This window comes from Pipistrellus kuhlii, unplaced genomic scaffold (genome assembly GCF_014108245.1).
Source record: "Pipistrellus kuhlii isolate mPipKuh1 unplaced genomic scaffold, mPipKuh1.p scaffold_m20_p_16, whole genome shotgun sequence".
In the NCBI taxonomy this organism is placed as follows: Eukaryota; Metazoa; Chordata; class Mammalia; order Chiroptera; family Vespertilionidae; genus Pipistrellus; species Pipistrellus kuhlii.
In genome coordinates, this window is record NW_023425471.1 from 30893663 (window position 1) to 30910025 (window position 16363).

A 16363-nucleotide genomic window follows, 5' to 3' on the forward strand; every position below is an offset into this window, starting at 1 on the left:
TAAACCTTGCTGAGGCAATTCTGCTTCATGTGGTCGGCACTTGCACAGCAGCTCTCATGCTATGGTCAGGGTTGAGCCTCACAGTCATCCAACCTGAGAGTCTATCCCATGCACAGATGGGCCAACAGAAATAAAGACTCAATTATAACATGAAGGCACAGATGATGCACACAAGGGAGATTTCCAGAGCACCCAGCTCAGGTATCAAGCAGACTGTGTCATTAAGCCCCACAAGACACCTATTACATAAGGCCATTCCCATGAAGACTGGAAGTCACAGCAAATCTATCTAATACATAGAAACAAACACAAAGATGCAGGAAAAATGGTGAGACAAAGAAAAAGGGCCCCAAATGAAATAAGAAAATTCTCCAAAAAAATATCTAAATTAAAGGGATGCAAACCCAGCTGGTATGGCTCAGTGGATTGAGCATCATCCCATGCACTAAGAGGTCACTGGTTCATTTCCCAGCCAGGGCACATGCCTGGTTTGCACATGCCTGGTAGATGGTGTGCAAGCGGCAACCTATTGATGTTTCTCTCTCACCAATGTTTCTCTCTCTCTCTCTCTTGCTCTCCCTTTGCCCCTACCTAAAAAGCAATAAAAACATACGGTATTTCAAAAAAAAAAAAAGTGACTGATTACTTTAAGATAAATTAATTAAATGGAGATAAGCAATTTATCATATACATAATTCAAAGTAATGGTTACAAGGATGCTCAATAGCATGAAAGAGGACATAGAAACCATTAAAAAAAAGACTAGTCAGAAATGAAGAATACAGTATCTGAAATAAAAAAATACGCTGGAAAAGATAAAAAGTAGGTTGGATGAAGCATATGATTGAATTAGCAATTTGGAAGAAAAGGTAGGTAAAAAAAAAAAACCACCCAATTAGAGCAGCTAAAAGAAAAATGAATGGGGGAAAAATGAGGTTTAAGGGACCTTTGAGACAGCATGAAGCATAACAACATCCAAAATAATAGGGGTACAAGAATGAGAAGAGCAAGTGAGTGAAGAATTGAGAATATATTTGAATAAATAATGACTGAAAACTTCCTTAACCTGGTAAAGGAAAAAGACACACAAGTCCAGAAAACACAGAGTCCCAAACAAGATGAGCCCAAAGAAGTCTGCACAAAGACCCATCGTAATTTAAATGGCAAAGATAAAAGACAAAAGGGAATCTTAGAAGCATCAAGAGAAAGGCAAAGTGTTACTTACAAAGTAGTTCATGTTCGACAAGGAAGCTCCAATAAGACTATCAGCTGATTACTCAACAAAATATTTCAGGCAAGAAGGGATTGGCATCAAGTATTCAAAGTAATTAGAGGCAAGGATTTGAAGCCAAGACCACTCTATCCAATAAGGCTGTAATTTAAAATTGAAAGTGAAATAAAGAGCTTCCAAGAAGGCTAAAGAAGTGTATTACCACCAAACCAGCATTGCAATAAATGTCAAAGGGACAGCTAGAAGAAGAGACTAGTCAGAAATGAAGAATACAGTATCTGAAATAAAATAGAGAATGAGGGAGGAACATAGGCATAAAGAATAAAAATGGCAATAAATAAGTGCCTATCAATAATCACTTTAAATATAAATGGCTTAAATGCTCCAGTCAAAAGACATAGGGTAGCTGAATGTATAAGAAAGACCCATATATATGCTGACTACAAGAGACCCACCTCAAAACAAAAGATACATACAGCCCTAACTGCTTTGGTTCAGTTGATAGAGCATTGGCCTGCGGACTCAAGGGTCCCAGGTTCAATTCCAGTCAAGGGCATGCACCTTGGTTGCGGGCAGGAGACAGCTGATCGATGTTTCTCTCTCATTGATGTTTCTAACTCTCTGTCCATCTTCCTTCCTCTCTGCAAAAATCAAATATATATATATATATATATATATATATATATATATATATATATATATATATATATATTTAAAGATACATACAGACTAAAAGTAAAGGTTTGAAAAAAGATATTTCATGTAAATGAAAAAAATTTGGTATAGCAACACATATATGAAAATATAGACTAAAATAAAGGCTAAGAGACAAAGAAGGACACCACATAATGATACAGGGAGCAATCCAACAGGAGAACATAACCCTTGTAAACATTTATGCACCCAACTTTAGAGGGACTAAATATGTAAAGCAAATGTTGATGGACATAAAGGGAGAGATAAAAAGTAATACAGTCATAGTAGGGGATTTTAACATCTCATTGACATCAATGGATAAGTTTTTCAGACAGAAAATCAACAAGGAAATGGTGACCTCTAATCACATGCTAGATCAGATGGATTTTTAGCATTTAACATTTAACATTAACATTTAGCATTAACATTTAGCATTTAACCTTCATAGCATTTAACCCCAAAGCAACTGAATATATATCGTTTTCAGGTGCACATGGAACATTTTTTATGGTAGACCACATGTTAGGTGACACAAAACAAATCTCAAATTTAAGAAAACTGAAATCATATCAAACATCTTCTCTAACTATAATGGTATGAAATTAGAAATCAATCACAAGACAAAAACTGAAAAACACACAAAGACATGGAGGCTAAATAACATTTTCCTAAACAATGGATTGGTTACAATGAGATCAAGGAAGAAATCAAAAGATGCTTTGAAACAAATGAAAACGAGAACACAACAACCCAAAATCTGTAGATCACAGGGAAAGCAGTCCCTAGAGGGAAGTTCTTGAGGCCCACCTCAAGAAGCAAGAAAAATCTCAAGTAAATAATCTAATTTTACACTTAAAGGAACTGAAAAAATAACAACAAAGACCAAAGTGAGAACAAGGAAGAGCAGAATCAGAGCAGAAATAAATGACATAGAGTCCATAAAAACAATGCAAAAGGTCAATGAAACCAAGAGTTAGTTCTTTGAAAAGATAAACAAAACTGACAAAACTTTAACTTTTACATATTTAAGTCCTCTTACATTGGGTACATAAATGTTTATAAGGTTATGTTCTCTTGTTGGATTGTTCCCTATATCATGTAGTGTCCTTCTTTGTCTCTTACTTTAGCCTTTGTGGCTTTTTTTCTCAAGAAAAAAAAGAGAGAACTCCCCACAAAAATAAAATCAGAAATGAAAGATGAGAAGTAACAACTGACATCACAGAAATACAAAAGATTGTCAGAAAATATTATGAACAAATATATGCCAACAAATTGGATAAGCTGGAAGAAATGAATATCTTAGAAACATACAATTTTCCAAAACTGAATCAGGAAGAATCAGAGAATCTGAATAGATAGATGACAACTAGTGAAATTGAAGAATTAAAAAACTCCCAACAAACAAAAGTCCTGGACCCCATGGCTTCATAGGTGAATTTTACCATACTATCAAAGAAGAACTAACATCTATCCTTAGCAAACTATTCCAAAAATTTTAAGAGGAGGGAAGACTTCTATGCTCATTTTACGAAGCCAGCATTATCCTAATTCCAAAACCAGATAAAGACACTATAGAGAAAATTATGGTCCAATATCCCTAATTAACATAGAAGCTAAAAAAATATTAGCAAACCAAATCCATCAATGCATTAAGAAGGTCATATACCATGATTGGAATTTATTATAAGGGTGTAAGGTTAGTGTAATATCTGCAAATTAATAAACATGAAACATCACATAAACATAATGAAGGATAAAATCCACATGATCATTTCAATAGATATAGAAAAAGTATCTGATAAAATCCAGCACCTATCTCTATATATAAAAGGCTAATATGTTAAGTATCCAACCATCCAACTGATTGCTATGACACAAACTGACCACCAGGAGGCAGTCGCTCAATGCAGGAGCTGCCATGATGTGCACTGGCCATTTACAGAGAAATGGCACCATGGACCTGGCTCCCACAAAGCAACACTCAGCTTCCCCCAAGTGGGACACAGGACCTGCCACCACCCAGAGCAACACCCTATCAAATTGCAGCTGACGCTACTGAGATTCCATGGCACAAAATGTGGCCCACAGCCCAGCCCAGAAACAATCGCTGTGGGAGCTGGGTAATGATGTCACGTAGCAAGGCCTGGCTTTCTCTCCCTAGTGACTAGTCTCCTTGCAGTTTCTTCAGCCCAAGAACACGGCTTGCTTTTTAGCCAGGTGAAAACATTTCACACTTTAACCAAATGTCTGTGAAGCATTTTCCCGTGCCTCATCTCATTTGATTCTCACAGAAGTCCTGGAGTAGGTGGATAGGAAACTCATCAGAATCCTGTTTTCTTTTCATTACCTGGAAAACAGAGATTTAGAAAGCTTAGAAACTTGACTTGACTGAGAAGAAGTAAGAAATGGTGGACCTTAAAAAATGACTTCAGGTTTTCTCACTGTGCAGAATATAGTCAAACACTGCTGCAGGTAAATACTTTACCCTTTGTTCTCCCTTTGTGATCTACAATAATAATCTGCTTCATGTTGATATTTACCTGTGTTTCTGACAATTACCTGAAAGAGAAGTTGGGGTGCTTCACTGGGCTGAAAAAAGTTTAGCTAAATCAGAAAGCAGGACTAATTAAGCAAGTTTAAATATATATATAGTTCTCGTGGGTGCCAATAGCACATGTGTGTTTCCATCTGTCATTGTTGATCATGAATTTGGTTGACACTTCTATTATAGAGAAAGGGTGAATAGTGATCTTAAAATATTTCTTCTAATTAATTTCCTTTCAATGTGCACAAATCCATGTTCCTGGCAACTAGTTTATGATAAACACTCTCTTCAAAGTGGGAATAGAGGAAACATACCTCAATATAATAAAGGCCATATATGACAAACCCACAGCCAACATCATACTCAATGGGCAAATCTACACGCATTTCCCTTAAGATCAGGAACAATACAGGGATGTCCACTTTCACCATTTATATTCAACACAGTACTGGAAGTCCTAACTATAGCAATCATACAAGAAGGAAAATAAAATGCATTAAAATTAGAACAATACAGATTCTGCCAAAACAAAACAAAACAAAAAACAAACACACACACACACACAAATAAAACTGATAAATGAGTTAAAGTAGCAAGATAGAAAACAAATACCCAGAAATTATTTGCGTTTTTATTTATTTATTTATTTATTTATTTATTTATTTAGCATATTAGGTTTTATTATATAAGATAGTGTTAAAATTGTTCTATGTTATTGGTGTTAATCTCTTACTGTTCCTAATTTATAAATTATCATAGGTATGCATATGTAGGAACAAACATAATTCATATAGGGTTCAGTGCTATCCCCAGTTTCAGGCATCCACTCAGGGTCTTGGAACATGTCCTCTGTGGATAAGAGTAACTACTATTGTTTTTAAAATTCTCTAGTGAGTCTAATGCAAAGCCTGAGTCTCTTCCTGACATTTTTGCCTCTGCCAGTCCTTTACCCTGTAGCCACCTTCCCATGCGAACCCTCCAAAACCCCCAGGTCCAGGTTATGTGCTCCTAAGCTTTACACCCAGATTTTGTGATCTCCACGGACCACCAGGGAGCTGAGTCCAATGCAAATGCAGAAAGCCTGAATTCCATGCTAACATGGGCTCTGTTCCACTCACCCTGACAGCGTGGTGGAAGAAAGACCGAACTTTGACAGGTCAAAGGGTTTTATAGGGGTGGTGATGTCACTGCTTTGGCTGACCCTGATTGGTTGGGTGAGGGCTAGGGTCCAGTTACACAAAATGGAGGATAGCTCCGCCCTGCCCCACAGTACAAAATGGAGTCAGGAGTTAGCCCCGCCCCGCCCTGACCTCTCATTCCTCCCTTGTCTTATGTGCATGAGTCAAATCATTGAATCAGACTATTTCCTTTTAGGGTTGTTATGGTTATCTAGTCTTACTTAGTCTTGAACTTTCTCACTGGCTAGTAAACAACAAATACAGTTACCAAGACCCTTAGTACCACAGTTCCCATCAGTATTGTCCTCACTCATTTGCATTTTTAAGCACCGATAATGAACTATCAGAAAGAGAAACTAAGTAAACAATTGCATTCATAATTGCTTAAAAAATAACAAAAAACAAACAAACAGGAATAAATTTAATCTAGGATGTAAAAGGACCTATACTAGAAAATTATAAGATATTGAAGAATATACAAGTGGAAACATATACCACATTCACTGGATAGGAAGAATTATATTAAAATTGACTATCCCAAGCAACCTTTATAGTCAATGCAATTCCTATCAATGGCATATTTCACAAAACATGAACAAACATTCCAAAAATTTATATGAAAACACAAAAGACCCTGAATAGCCACAGCAATTTTGAGAAAGAAGAACAAAGTGGGAGTTATCATGCTGTCTATGTCAAACTATACTACAAGGACATAGTAACCAAAAGAGAATGGTACTGCCATTAAAAACAGAGATATAGATCAAGGAACAGAATAGATAGCTCATAAATAAACCCACACCTTTATAGGCAATTAATATTTGACAAAAGAGGTAAAAACATACAATAAGGTAAAAGCAGACAATTCAATAAATGCTGCTGGGAAAGTTGGACAGATACATGCAAAAAAAGAAGTTATATTGTACACAAGAATAAACTCAATATGAATTAAAAACTTAAATGTTAGACTGAAAACCATAAAAATCTTAGAAGAAATCATAGGCAGTAAAGTCTCAGACATTTCTTGTAACAATATTTTTTTTTTTCTGATATAGCTTCTAGGACAAGGGAAACAAAAGAAAAACAAATGAAACTACATCAAACTGAAAAGATTTTGCACTGCAAAGGAAACCATTAACAAAATAAGAAGACAGCCCACTAAATGGGAGAACATATTTGCTGAAACATCTGATATGGGGTTAACATCCAAAATTTATAAAGAACTTATAAAACTCAACATCAAAAAACAAACAGTGAAATTAAGAAATGGGCAAAGGACATAAATATCTTCTCTAAAGAGGATATACTGGTGGTCAGTAGACAATTGAAAGGATTCTCATCATCACTAATCACAGAAATGATAATTAAAACCACAATGTGATATCACCTCACATCTGCTAGAATGGCTGCCATCAATAAGTGGCAGGAATGTGGAAAAAAGGGAACCCTTGTGAACTGTTGGTGGGAATGTACATTGACTTGGATATAGCCACTGTAAAGCAGTATGGAGTTACCTCAAAAAATTAAAAATGGACCCTGGTTGGTATTGCTCAGTGGTTAGAATGTCTTTCGATTATGATTCACACACACAAAAACAAAGTCTTGGTGGGTGTAGGTAAATGGTTAGTGCCCTGGCACTGAAAGGTCATGGGTTTGATTCCAGCTCAAAGACACATACTTGAGTTGCAGGTTCGATTACCAGCCCTGACCAGGATGCATGTGGGAGGCAACTAATCAATGTGTCTCTCTCACATCGATGTTTTTATTTAAGAAAAAAAAGAAAGAAAGAAAGAAAGAAAGAAAGAAAGAAAGAAAGAAAGAAAGAAAGAAAGAAAGAAAGAGGAAAAAATCAATGTGGTTGCTGGCACATCTACATCTATTTAAATTTTTTTTAAATGAAACTTCCTCATAACCCAGCAATTCTACTTATGAGAATATATCCAAAGAAGCATTAAACACTAATTCGAAAGAATATATACACCCTTATGTTCATTGCAGTGTTATTTGCAATAGCTAAGATTTGGAAGCAACCCAAAGGCCCATCAGTAGATAAGTAGATAAAAAATCCATGGTACATTTACACCAAGGAATACTACTCAGATGAAAAAAAAAAAAAAAAAAAGGAAATCTGCCAAAACCGGTTTGGCTCAATGGATAGAGCATCGGCTTGGGGACTGAAGGGTCCCGAGTTCGATTCTGGTCAAGGGCATGTACCTTGGTTGTGGGCATATCCCCAGTAGGGGGTGTGCAAGAGGCAGCTGATCGATGACTCTCTCTCATCAATGTTTCTAACTCTCTATCTCTCTCCCTTCCTATCTGTACAAAATCAATAAAATATATTTTTTAAAAAAAAGAGGAAATCTTAACCTTTTGTGACTGCATGGATGGAGAGTATCATACTAAATGAAATAAGCCAGGCAGAGGGACAAATGCCATATGATTTTACATATGATGTGGAATCTAATGAAAGAAATAAACTAATAAAGTGGAGATAGATTCATGGATACAGAGGACAGACTAACAGTTGTCAGAAGAAAGAGTTTTGAGTATTGGGCGAGAAGGTTGAAGGTATTAAGAAAATAAAATGAAAGAAAGACTCATGGAGGCAAACAACAGTATGGTGATTGCCAGAGGGAAGGTGGGTTGGGAAGAAGAAAAGTAAAGGTGGGATAAATGGTGATGGAAGCAGACTTGACTTGGGGTGGTAAACACACAACACAGTATACAGATGATGTACGGTAGAATTGTATACCTGAAACCTGTATAATTTTATTATCCAATGTCACCCCCATAAGTTCAATAAAATTTTAAAATAAATAAACAGCTCTGCTCCCGTGCCTGCCTGCTCTGGCAAGATATCTGGTATTTCAGCTCAGCCAGAAAAACACAATCTTCAGTGTACATGGTAAGTTCAGGGCCTGATCCAGTGGGAAGCTGGCATATATAGACAAAAGTCCCCACCCTTAGTCCCTAATTGTTTCATCCTCATGCAAATGAGGACTCAAATCGATGCAGTTTGATTGGTCTAAAAGGCACTGTCCTGATTGGTCAGAAATGAGCTGCTTTGATTGGTTGGTGATGATGAATGGGGATATAGCTGCACAGCTCTGACTGGATGGGTAAAGTCTCCATCCTTTCTTGAAAAAGCATTCCAGGAATCTTTTATAAGGGCTGGCTCACATGGCAGAAACACAAAGCAGATAGGCAGTTCAGTGCAGAGGCAGGTAATTCAGTACAGGCTTCTCCCTGAAGTGCAGTTTTCGTGAAAGGCCCCTGTAAGAAATGGCTGCTCGGCTCTGTGTTTTTGTGTGTGTGTTTTTAAACGGAGCCCAGTTAGCCACCAGGAGCTCTTCTTAGTAGGTACGTTCTTTCTCAGTGTCCACAGTGTTTAACTTCGTATGTAGTTTGTTAACTCGATGGCTGATGCTTCTCTCTTCATGCAGGTCTCACCTGAACAAAAGCTTCTCTTGGCCTCTTCAGTTTCCTTTGACAGTCAGCTGCATTAGGCTTTACTCAAGATGAACTCTCCAGTCTTGAGGACAGACAGGGAAGGAAACTAGCTAGCCACCTAGACACTTCTGAGACATGCTAAACTAAGAACTTGCCTTTAACTCTTCTTTCTGTTTTCAGTAACAAAGGTACTCCTAACTTCTTCATTTAGGTTCTGTTACATGGTTTAAAAAGATGGGTCTGTGATAATGGTTGGTTAAGGTTATTAAAAAATGTTTTGAACAGATTAATACTTTCCCTACCATCTCCCTAGTTGTTCCTTTCCCTTCCCTGGATTCATTACTATTACCAGTTTCTTATGTATCTCCCAGAAATATTATCTTCATACTTGTATATATTCAACCTTTCATTTTATACAAATTATAACATACCATAAATGCTAGTTTAAAACTTGCTTTGTTTCAATTAATATATAGAATACTGTTTCATATCAGTGCACACAGAGCTTCTTTATGGCTAGATGGCTGCACAGTATTCTGTAATTATTGGAGATGTACCAGAATTTATTTAACCAGTCTTTGTTGGTGGATGTCCATATTTGTCTATTACAAATCATGCTTACGATTTGTAATGTTATGTTTCACATGTGAGAGTATATCTCTAGGAGAAATTTTTTAATACACTTCTATCATTGGCTTGTTCAGTCCCTTGATGCTTATAAAACCACAGTACTACATGTGGAATCAGATTCTAGGATGCCTAGACATGCCTAACCACACAGATGTCACAGGATGTTAAGCTACAAGGGATCTTAGAGATCCCAGAAAGGGCTAAAATCACACAGAGATGTAGAAACTATCCAAGATCAAAACCCACAGTGGTTGTTTTTTGTTTGTTTTTGTTTTGTTTGTTTGTTTTTACTGCAGTCTATAACAAAACTCTTCAGCATGGCTTGATCCCTGTCTCAACTGAGAAGACTGCATTAACTGGTTTGCTGTGATCCCCCTACTCTGTCTTCACCTGATTTCTCTTTCTAGAGTTTGACTTTGCTAACTTAATTTAACCTACTTTGCTGGCTGTTCTGACTTTCCCACTAATAACTTCATCTTTTAAAACTTAGAGCTGAAATCTTCTATGATTTGGGACCCATTAATAGTAAAGTCAAGTAGGAAAGGCAGGCATGCTGGGGATTTGATCTGGTAATACCACATGATTCTCGATCTTGCCTATTGATTTCTACTCTTAGCTTAGCCATTGAGTCAGCATGCAATCCAGATAGGGCAATCCCTCTCTCTTCTTGGCACTGATAGAATATCTCCTTCCCCTGGTCATAGGTTGAGTATGTCAAGGACATAGTTTGACCCATAAGAAAGAACATGAAAGTTGTGCAGATAGTTTAATTCTTACTGAATTTTATTGGGGAGAAAACTACAGGTGATATTGTTGTGGGCAGCCTTAGGAAATCAAGGGTTTTGGTGTCAGGGACAGTCCCTTGTGTATGGAATTACTCTTAAGTCTGTCTTAACTCTGGCCCAGGCCACAGAGGGGCCAACTGCTACCAATATTTATAAAATGTACACTATGATAACAGATAAACATCATTCTAGGGACAGATTGTAAAACTGTCCCTAGGATAGTTTTTCTTAAAGTATGGTTCTCTGAGCATCTGCATTGCTCAAAGGATGAGACCCTGGAATCTGCAAGTAGTCCTACTCCCCAAATAATTATTCTGGGAATTTAACTATGAGAACTACTGCCCAAGGAATGGTAAATTGGGAAGATGATCATTAGATTTGAATTTGAGGTGGACTATAAAATTAGTGACAAGAGCTGACTAGCAATTCCAATTATTTCATTTGAAATTTCATAAAGACTGAATTAGGTGCTCCCTACGTCCTCCCACAGACTATGTGAATCTATCATAACCCTTACCATGCTGTGTCATAATTGAATGCTTTGTCCCTTCTTTATATAATCTAGATCAGTGGTTCTCAACCTTTCTAATGCTGCGACCCTTTAATACTGTTCCTCATGTTGTGGTGACCCCCAACCATAAAATTATTTTCATTGCTATTTCATAACTGTAATTTTGCTACTTATATGAATTGTAATGTAAATATCTATGTTTTCCAATGGTCTTAGGCGACCCTGCTAGTGGTTCTCAACCTGTGGGTCGTGATTCACATGTTGAGAATCATTGCTGTAGAGCACATGTGTCAAACACAAGGCCCGCGGGCCAAATCCGTCCCGCCAGGCCTTGCAATGTGGCCCGCACCGTGCTGTCATCACTGCACTCCGCTGCGTTTCCATCACAATGACAGTTTATGACTGTTCAGTAAACCATTCGGCCCGCGATTTAGGCTGGATTTTAGATTTTGGCCCCTTCTCTGATTGAGTTCGACACCCCTACTGTAGAGCCTAAGACCACCAGAAAACACAGATATTTATATTGCGATTCATTAACAGTAGCAAAACTACAGTTATGAAGTAGCAACAAAATAATTTTATGGGTGGGGGTCACCACAACATGAAGAACTGTATTAAAGAGTCGTGGCATTAGAAAGGTTGAGAACCACTGATCTAGAGGGTTTTTTAGTTAGAGCAACGGAAATTTACTGGCTAATTTAAGAAGAAAATGTTCTCTTGAAAGCAAATTGAATAGCTCATAAATCACACCTTTCATTGGAAAATCAGACTCAAAGCTACACAGCTGCCATAGTTACCACCACTGTCACTGCTAGCACTGTTAGTGTGTTAGCTCAAGTCCTTGGAGGAGCAGATACCAAGCTGGGATTAGACATGGAAGAGATTTCTTGGGGAAAATGCTTGTGAGAGAAAATAGTGAGTAAGCTGGAGGAAACTTGGAGAGCTGTCTGACTGGTGTAAAATTGACCTTATGGGTGAGAGAAGGAAAGAAGGTTGGATAGAAAGCGTCATAGACTGAAGTGCAGTGCTAATAAAGTTTAGTAAGGCTAATGGAATGTCCTGTTGCCAAAGTCACAGGTCACATAGTCGTGTGTCTCCCTGAAATTGACCTGACTTAGTATCCCAATGCTTAGTCATTGGCTGGGAGCAGTGTAGCCTCAAAGCAAAGCAGCAAATATTGGAGTGAATGAGAGCACAACTGCTGGAACAAAGGTCAATTACACTCTCCACCTTGGGAGAACCAAGAAGCACATTTTCATGACTGTCTCAGTTGGAGAAGATTGTCCACTTCTGTGGGTCACTGGCTCCATATTCAAGGGATGGATCCTTGGATTGAGTGAGCCCAAGTTACATGCCTATGCCTGGACTGTAAAGGAGACCTGCTTCCTATCAAGATTCCTATATTCTCTCCCCCAAATAAGGGGGTTCAAATGCTGGACAGCAACACCCTCAAAGGACAAAATGTATTCTATACTCCCTGAGAGCAGAGATCTTTGCCTTGCTTGTTGCTATTACAAATATTTACAAATAAATGTTTATTGAAGTAATTGAAAGAACATGACCAGCTGGTATTCAAATGACTTACACACACACACACACACACACACACACACACACACACAGAGAGAGAGAGAGAGAGAGAGAGAGAGAGAGAGAGAATCAATCACTTTAGCTATCACAGAAATGCAAATAAAAAACCACTGTGTGGCTATAATAAAAAGACAGATAACAGGTGTTGTCAAGGATATGGAGAAGTACACTGCTGATGGAAATATAAAACGGTGCAGTCACTTTGGAAAAGTCTGGCAATCCCTCAAAATTTTACATGTACTTGACACATGATCCAACTTTTTACTTGTAGGCATATACACAAGTGAATTGAAAACATGTTTATGCAAAAATGTGTACACAAATATTCCTAACTGCATTATTTATAATAACCAAAAAGTAGAAACAACTCTATGATGGTTAATTTTATGTGACAACTTGGCTAGGCTATGGTGCCCAGTTGTTTGGTCAAATGCAGTCTAGATGTGTTGTGAAGGTATTTTTTAGATATGATTGACATTTAAATTAGTAGATATTGAATAAAACAGATTAGGAGCAAAGATTGAGGCCCCCTGAAAAAGAAGGAATTCTGCTTCCAGACTGCAACATAAAAATTCTGCCTGTTTCCAGCTTTTGTACTCAAGACTGCATCCCCTCTTTCCTGATTTATAGCCTGCTGGCATGTCTACAAACCAGGCCCCATAATTGTGTGAACTAATTCCTTAAATCTCTCTCTCTCTCTCTCTCTCCCTTCCCCTCCCCATTCTGTTTCTCTGAAAAACACTAATACAAACCCTTATTCCACCAACAGATTAATAGATAAATAAAATGTGGTATATCCATGCAATGGAATATTATTCACCATAAAAAGAAATGAAGTACTGACATATGCTACAGAATGGATGAACTTTGATAACATTATGATAAGTAAAAGGAGCCAGACACACAAAAGGTCATATATTAATTATATTATCACATTTATATGGACTGTTCAGAATAGAAAAATTCCATAGAGATAGAAAGTGGATTAGTGATTTTTTAGGCTGAGGGTGGGGGAGGGGGGAAAGGAGTAATGGCGAGTGAAAACTTAATGGGTATTGGGTTTCTTTTTGAGGTGATGAAAATATTCTGGAACTAGGTAGTGGTAATGGCTGCACAACATTGTACTAAAACCACTGAATTGTATACTTTAATAAGCAAATAGTGTGGTCTATAAATTATATCACAATACAGCCATTATTTAAAGAATAAATAATTTCTCTTAAATAAATAACCCCCCTTTCTCAATCCTTCCCTCCATCAGAACTGCCTGGAAAAATCCTTCACCCCCTGATTCCATGCTGCCTTTTGTGGTAGTATTTCTTTGCCTTCAGTGCTAACTGAGACGATCATTTTAACATATTTTTTTTAAAAAAAATTCTAGGGGTGAGGGCTTCAGGGAACTCCCTTGTGTTTTGACTCCAGGCCCAGATTCCACCTATGGAGGATACTGATGAGGAAGTGGCTTAGAACAGGATAAGCAAAAATCTGTCCTCAGGGAGCTTACAGGGAAAAGAGAAGGCCCAGAACATACACGAATGATTTTGCATTGGGTATCTTTTAAAAATTCTAACAGTCCAAACTCATAATTCTACAGAAGAAATCCATTCTTCCATCCTAGCTACCGATTCTCCAGGCCTTGCACATCACTTTCTATCAACTAGTGTTCTGTGACTGGAATATATCCACTTGCTGCACATCTCTCTCTCTCTGTCCTCTCCGCTTGGGATTGCCAGCTAGTTCTTATAAATCAGCTCTGGTTGCAGTGATTTGGAAAGCTCAAACCTATCCCCAAGTCTTATATGATTCAAAGGGGTTCTGAATCCTGATAAAGATGTCAAGAGCTTTTAGACCCATTTTTTGCTCCTGCTGAATTGGAAGTTGGAGATAGGGGTGGGTGAGGAGTCAAATTTGGGTAACCCTTTCCTACAGAACTTTGGTTCTGCATGAAGAAGAGGAAATTGCCCCCCAAATACTACTTAGCAGTCAGGGGACAGGTAGCCTAGAGGTACCATTTCAGTTGACCAGACCTTGGAAGATCAGTACTTTTAATGAGGAAGGCGTTCACAGGGCCTCAGCAGTTTCCTGACTGTCAACATTTCCAGTCTTGTCCTATGAAGAGTAAAGGGTTGAAGTCTGGAGATTGCTAGAAAGAGAAAAGAAAGTTGGACAGATACGGCAAATTCTCAGTTTCTCCCAGCAGAGCAACGGAACAGGGAAATAAGAGACCAGAGGATTTAGTGACCTAAAGCGCCAGAGAGTCCTGGGGCTGAAAATAGAGAAGCAGGCGGGTGAGGGGGATCAGATGGCAGGGAATTTACAGGTCTATACTAGCCATGGGGGAATCCAGAAAAAGTGTAACAGCGGGGGCTCTGCCTTTAAAGAACATATTATAATTTAGTTGTGGGATAAAAATTAATGTAGTTGAAATAATTTGTAATTTGGTGCTAAACTGTGGTATCTACAAAAAAAGCACTGTAGGAACTTGGAGGAAAGATCATGTAGGTTGGCATCATCTGTGAGCTGAATGGCTGCCTTAGGCAGTGTGTGTACCAAGGGATGTTATGCCCTGGCTACAGTGGCTATATCTTTTAGAGATGAGTGTGCCTGAGTCTAGCACGGTTTCCTGGAGGAAGCATGGGGGAGGAAGTTTCATTATCATCACTATTTGCCAATCACTATTGTTATCAACAAGAACTACAGTAAACATGAATTGAGCATCTCTCCCTTAGTATACAAATTTGTTGGAGAGACAGGGCAAACACCGAAATTGTTGAAGAACTAGTACAAGATAGCATGTGCAAGTAGCAAAAAGACAGAGGGAAAAGTGAAGGTTGGGAAGTGAGAGAAAGCTTCCGCTGGAGGAGTAGTACAGGCATATCTTGGAGATTTTGTGGGTTCAGTTTCAGACCACTGCAGTAAAGTGACGTGTAATATTTTTGCTGGTGGAGGGTCTTGCCTTCAAGCACAATGAAGTGAGGGACAACAAAACAAAGTATGCCTGTACTTGAGCTGACCCTTAAAGGAAGGGTCGGGTTTGGACTATAGAAAAAAGAGTGAAGGGGTGTGTAGATGACCTTAATAAGGCACAGAGGTTGGAGTGAACAAGGTAGGTATGATTAAGTGATACAAACTACTGGACTGGAGCAAAGGGTGTGGGTAAAGTGGGCAATAAACTTGGAGAGGGAAGTAGTAGTGTGGTGATTATAAAGAGTCTTGGATGGCAGACAAAAGGGTTGGTTTGGAACAAAAGAGGAAGCCCTTGTAGATTTATGTATTCAGGGAGTGATGAAGGCACAGGGAAGGAGAACAGGCTAAAGGAAAAAATACTGGGATTCCACAATTTCCCTAGCTTCAGTCCCCAGTGGTAGAGTGACTAACTCATCCTATCTCAACAGACTTGAGATGAGTTTGTCACCTTACTTGGATTCCATCTTGAGAACAGGTTCCTAAAAAGCCCCCAAGAAGTTCTGCATCATATACTGTTGGTGGAGAACCTATGCCAGTTGGAAAGTCCCAAATAATCAACACTATGTGTGAGATGTTCTCAGATAGTGTTAAAACCACATTGTGAAACAAAAAAGAGGAAAGATCAGCCTGCTAGCCCAGCTGGTGGCACAGGTGCAGACCAAGATGGGGCAACTGTTTCAAAGGCAACACACTTTATCAATTGATCTGTCTATGAATCAGCCCTTGGAGAAGGAGGCAGCAATTACAGGGATTTTAACAACTAACATGAAAACAAGACTA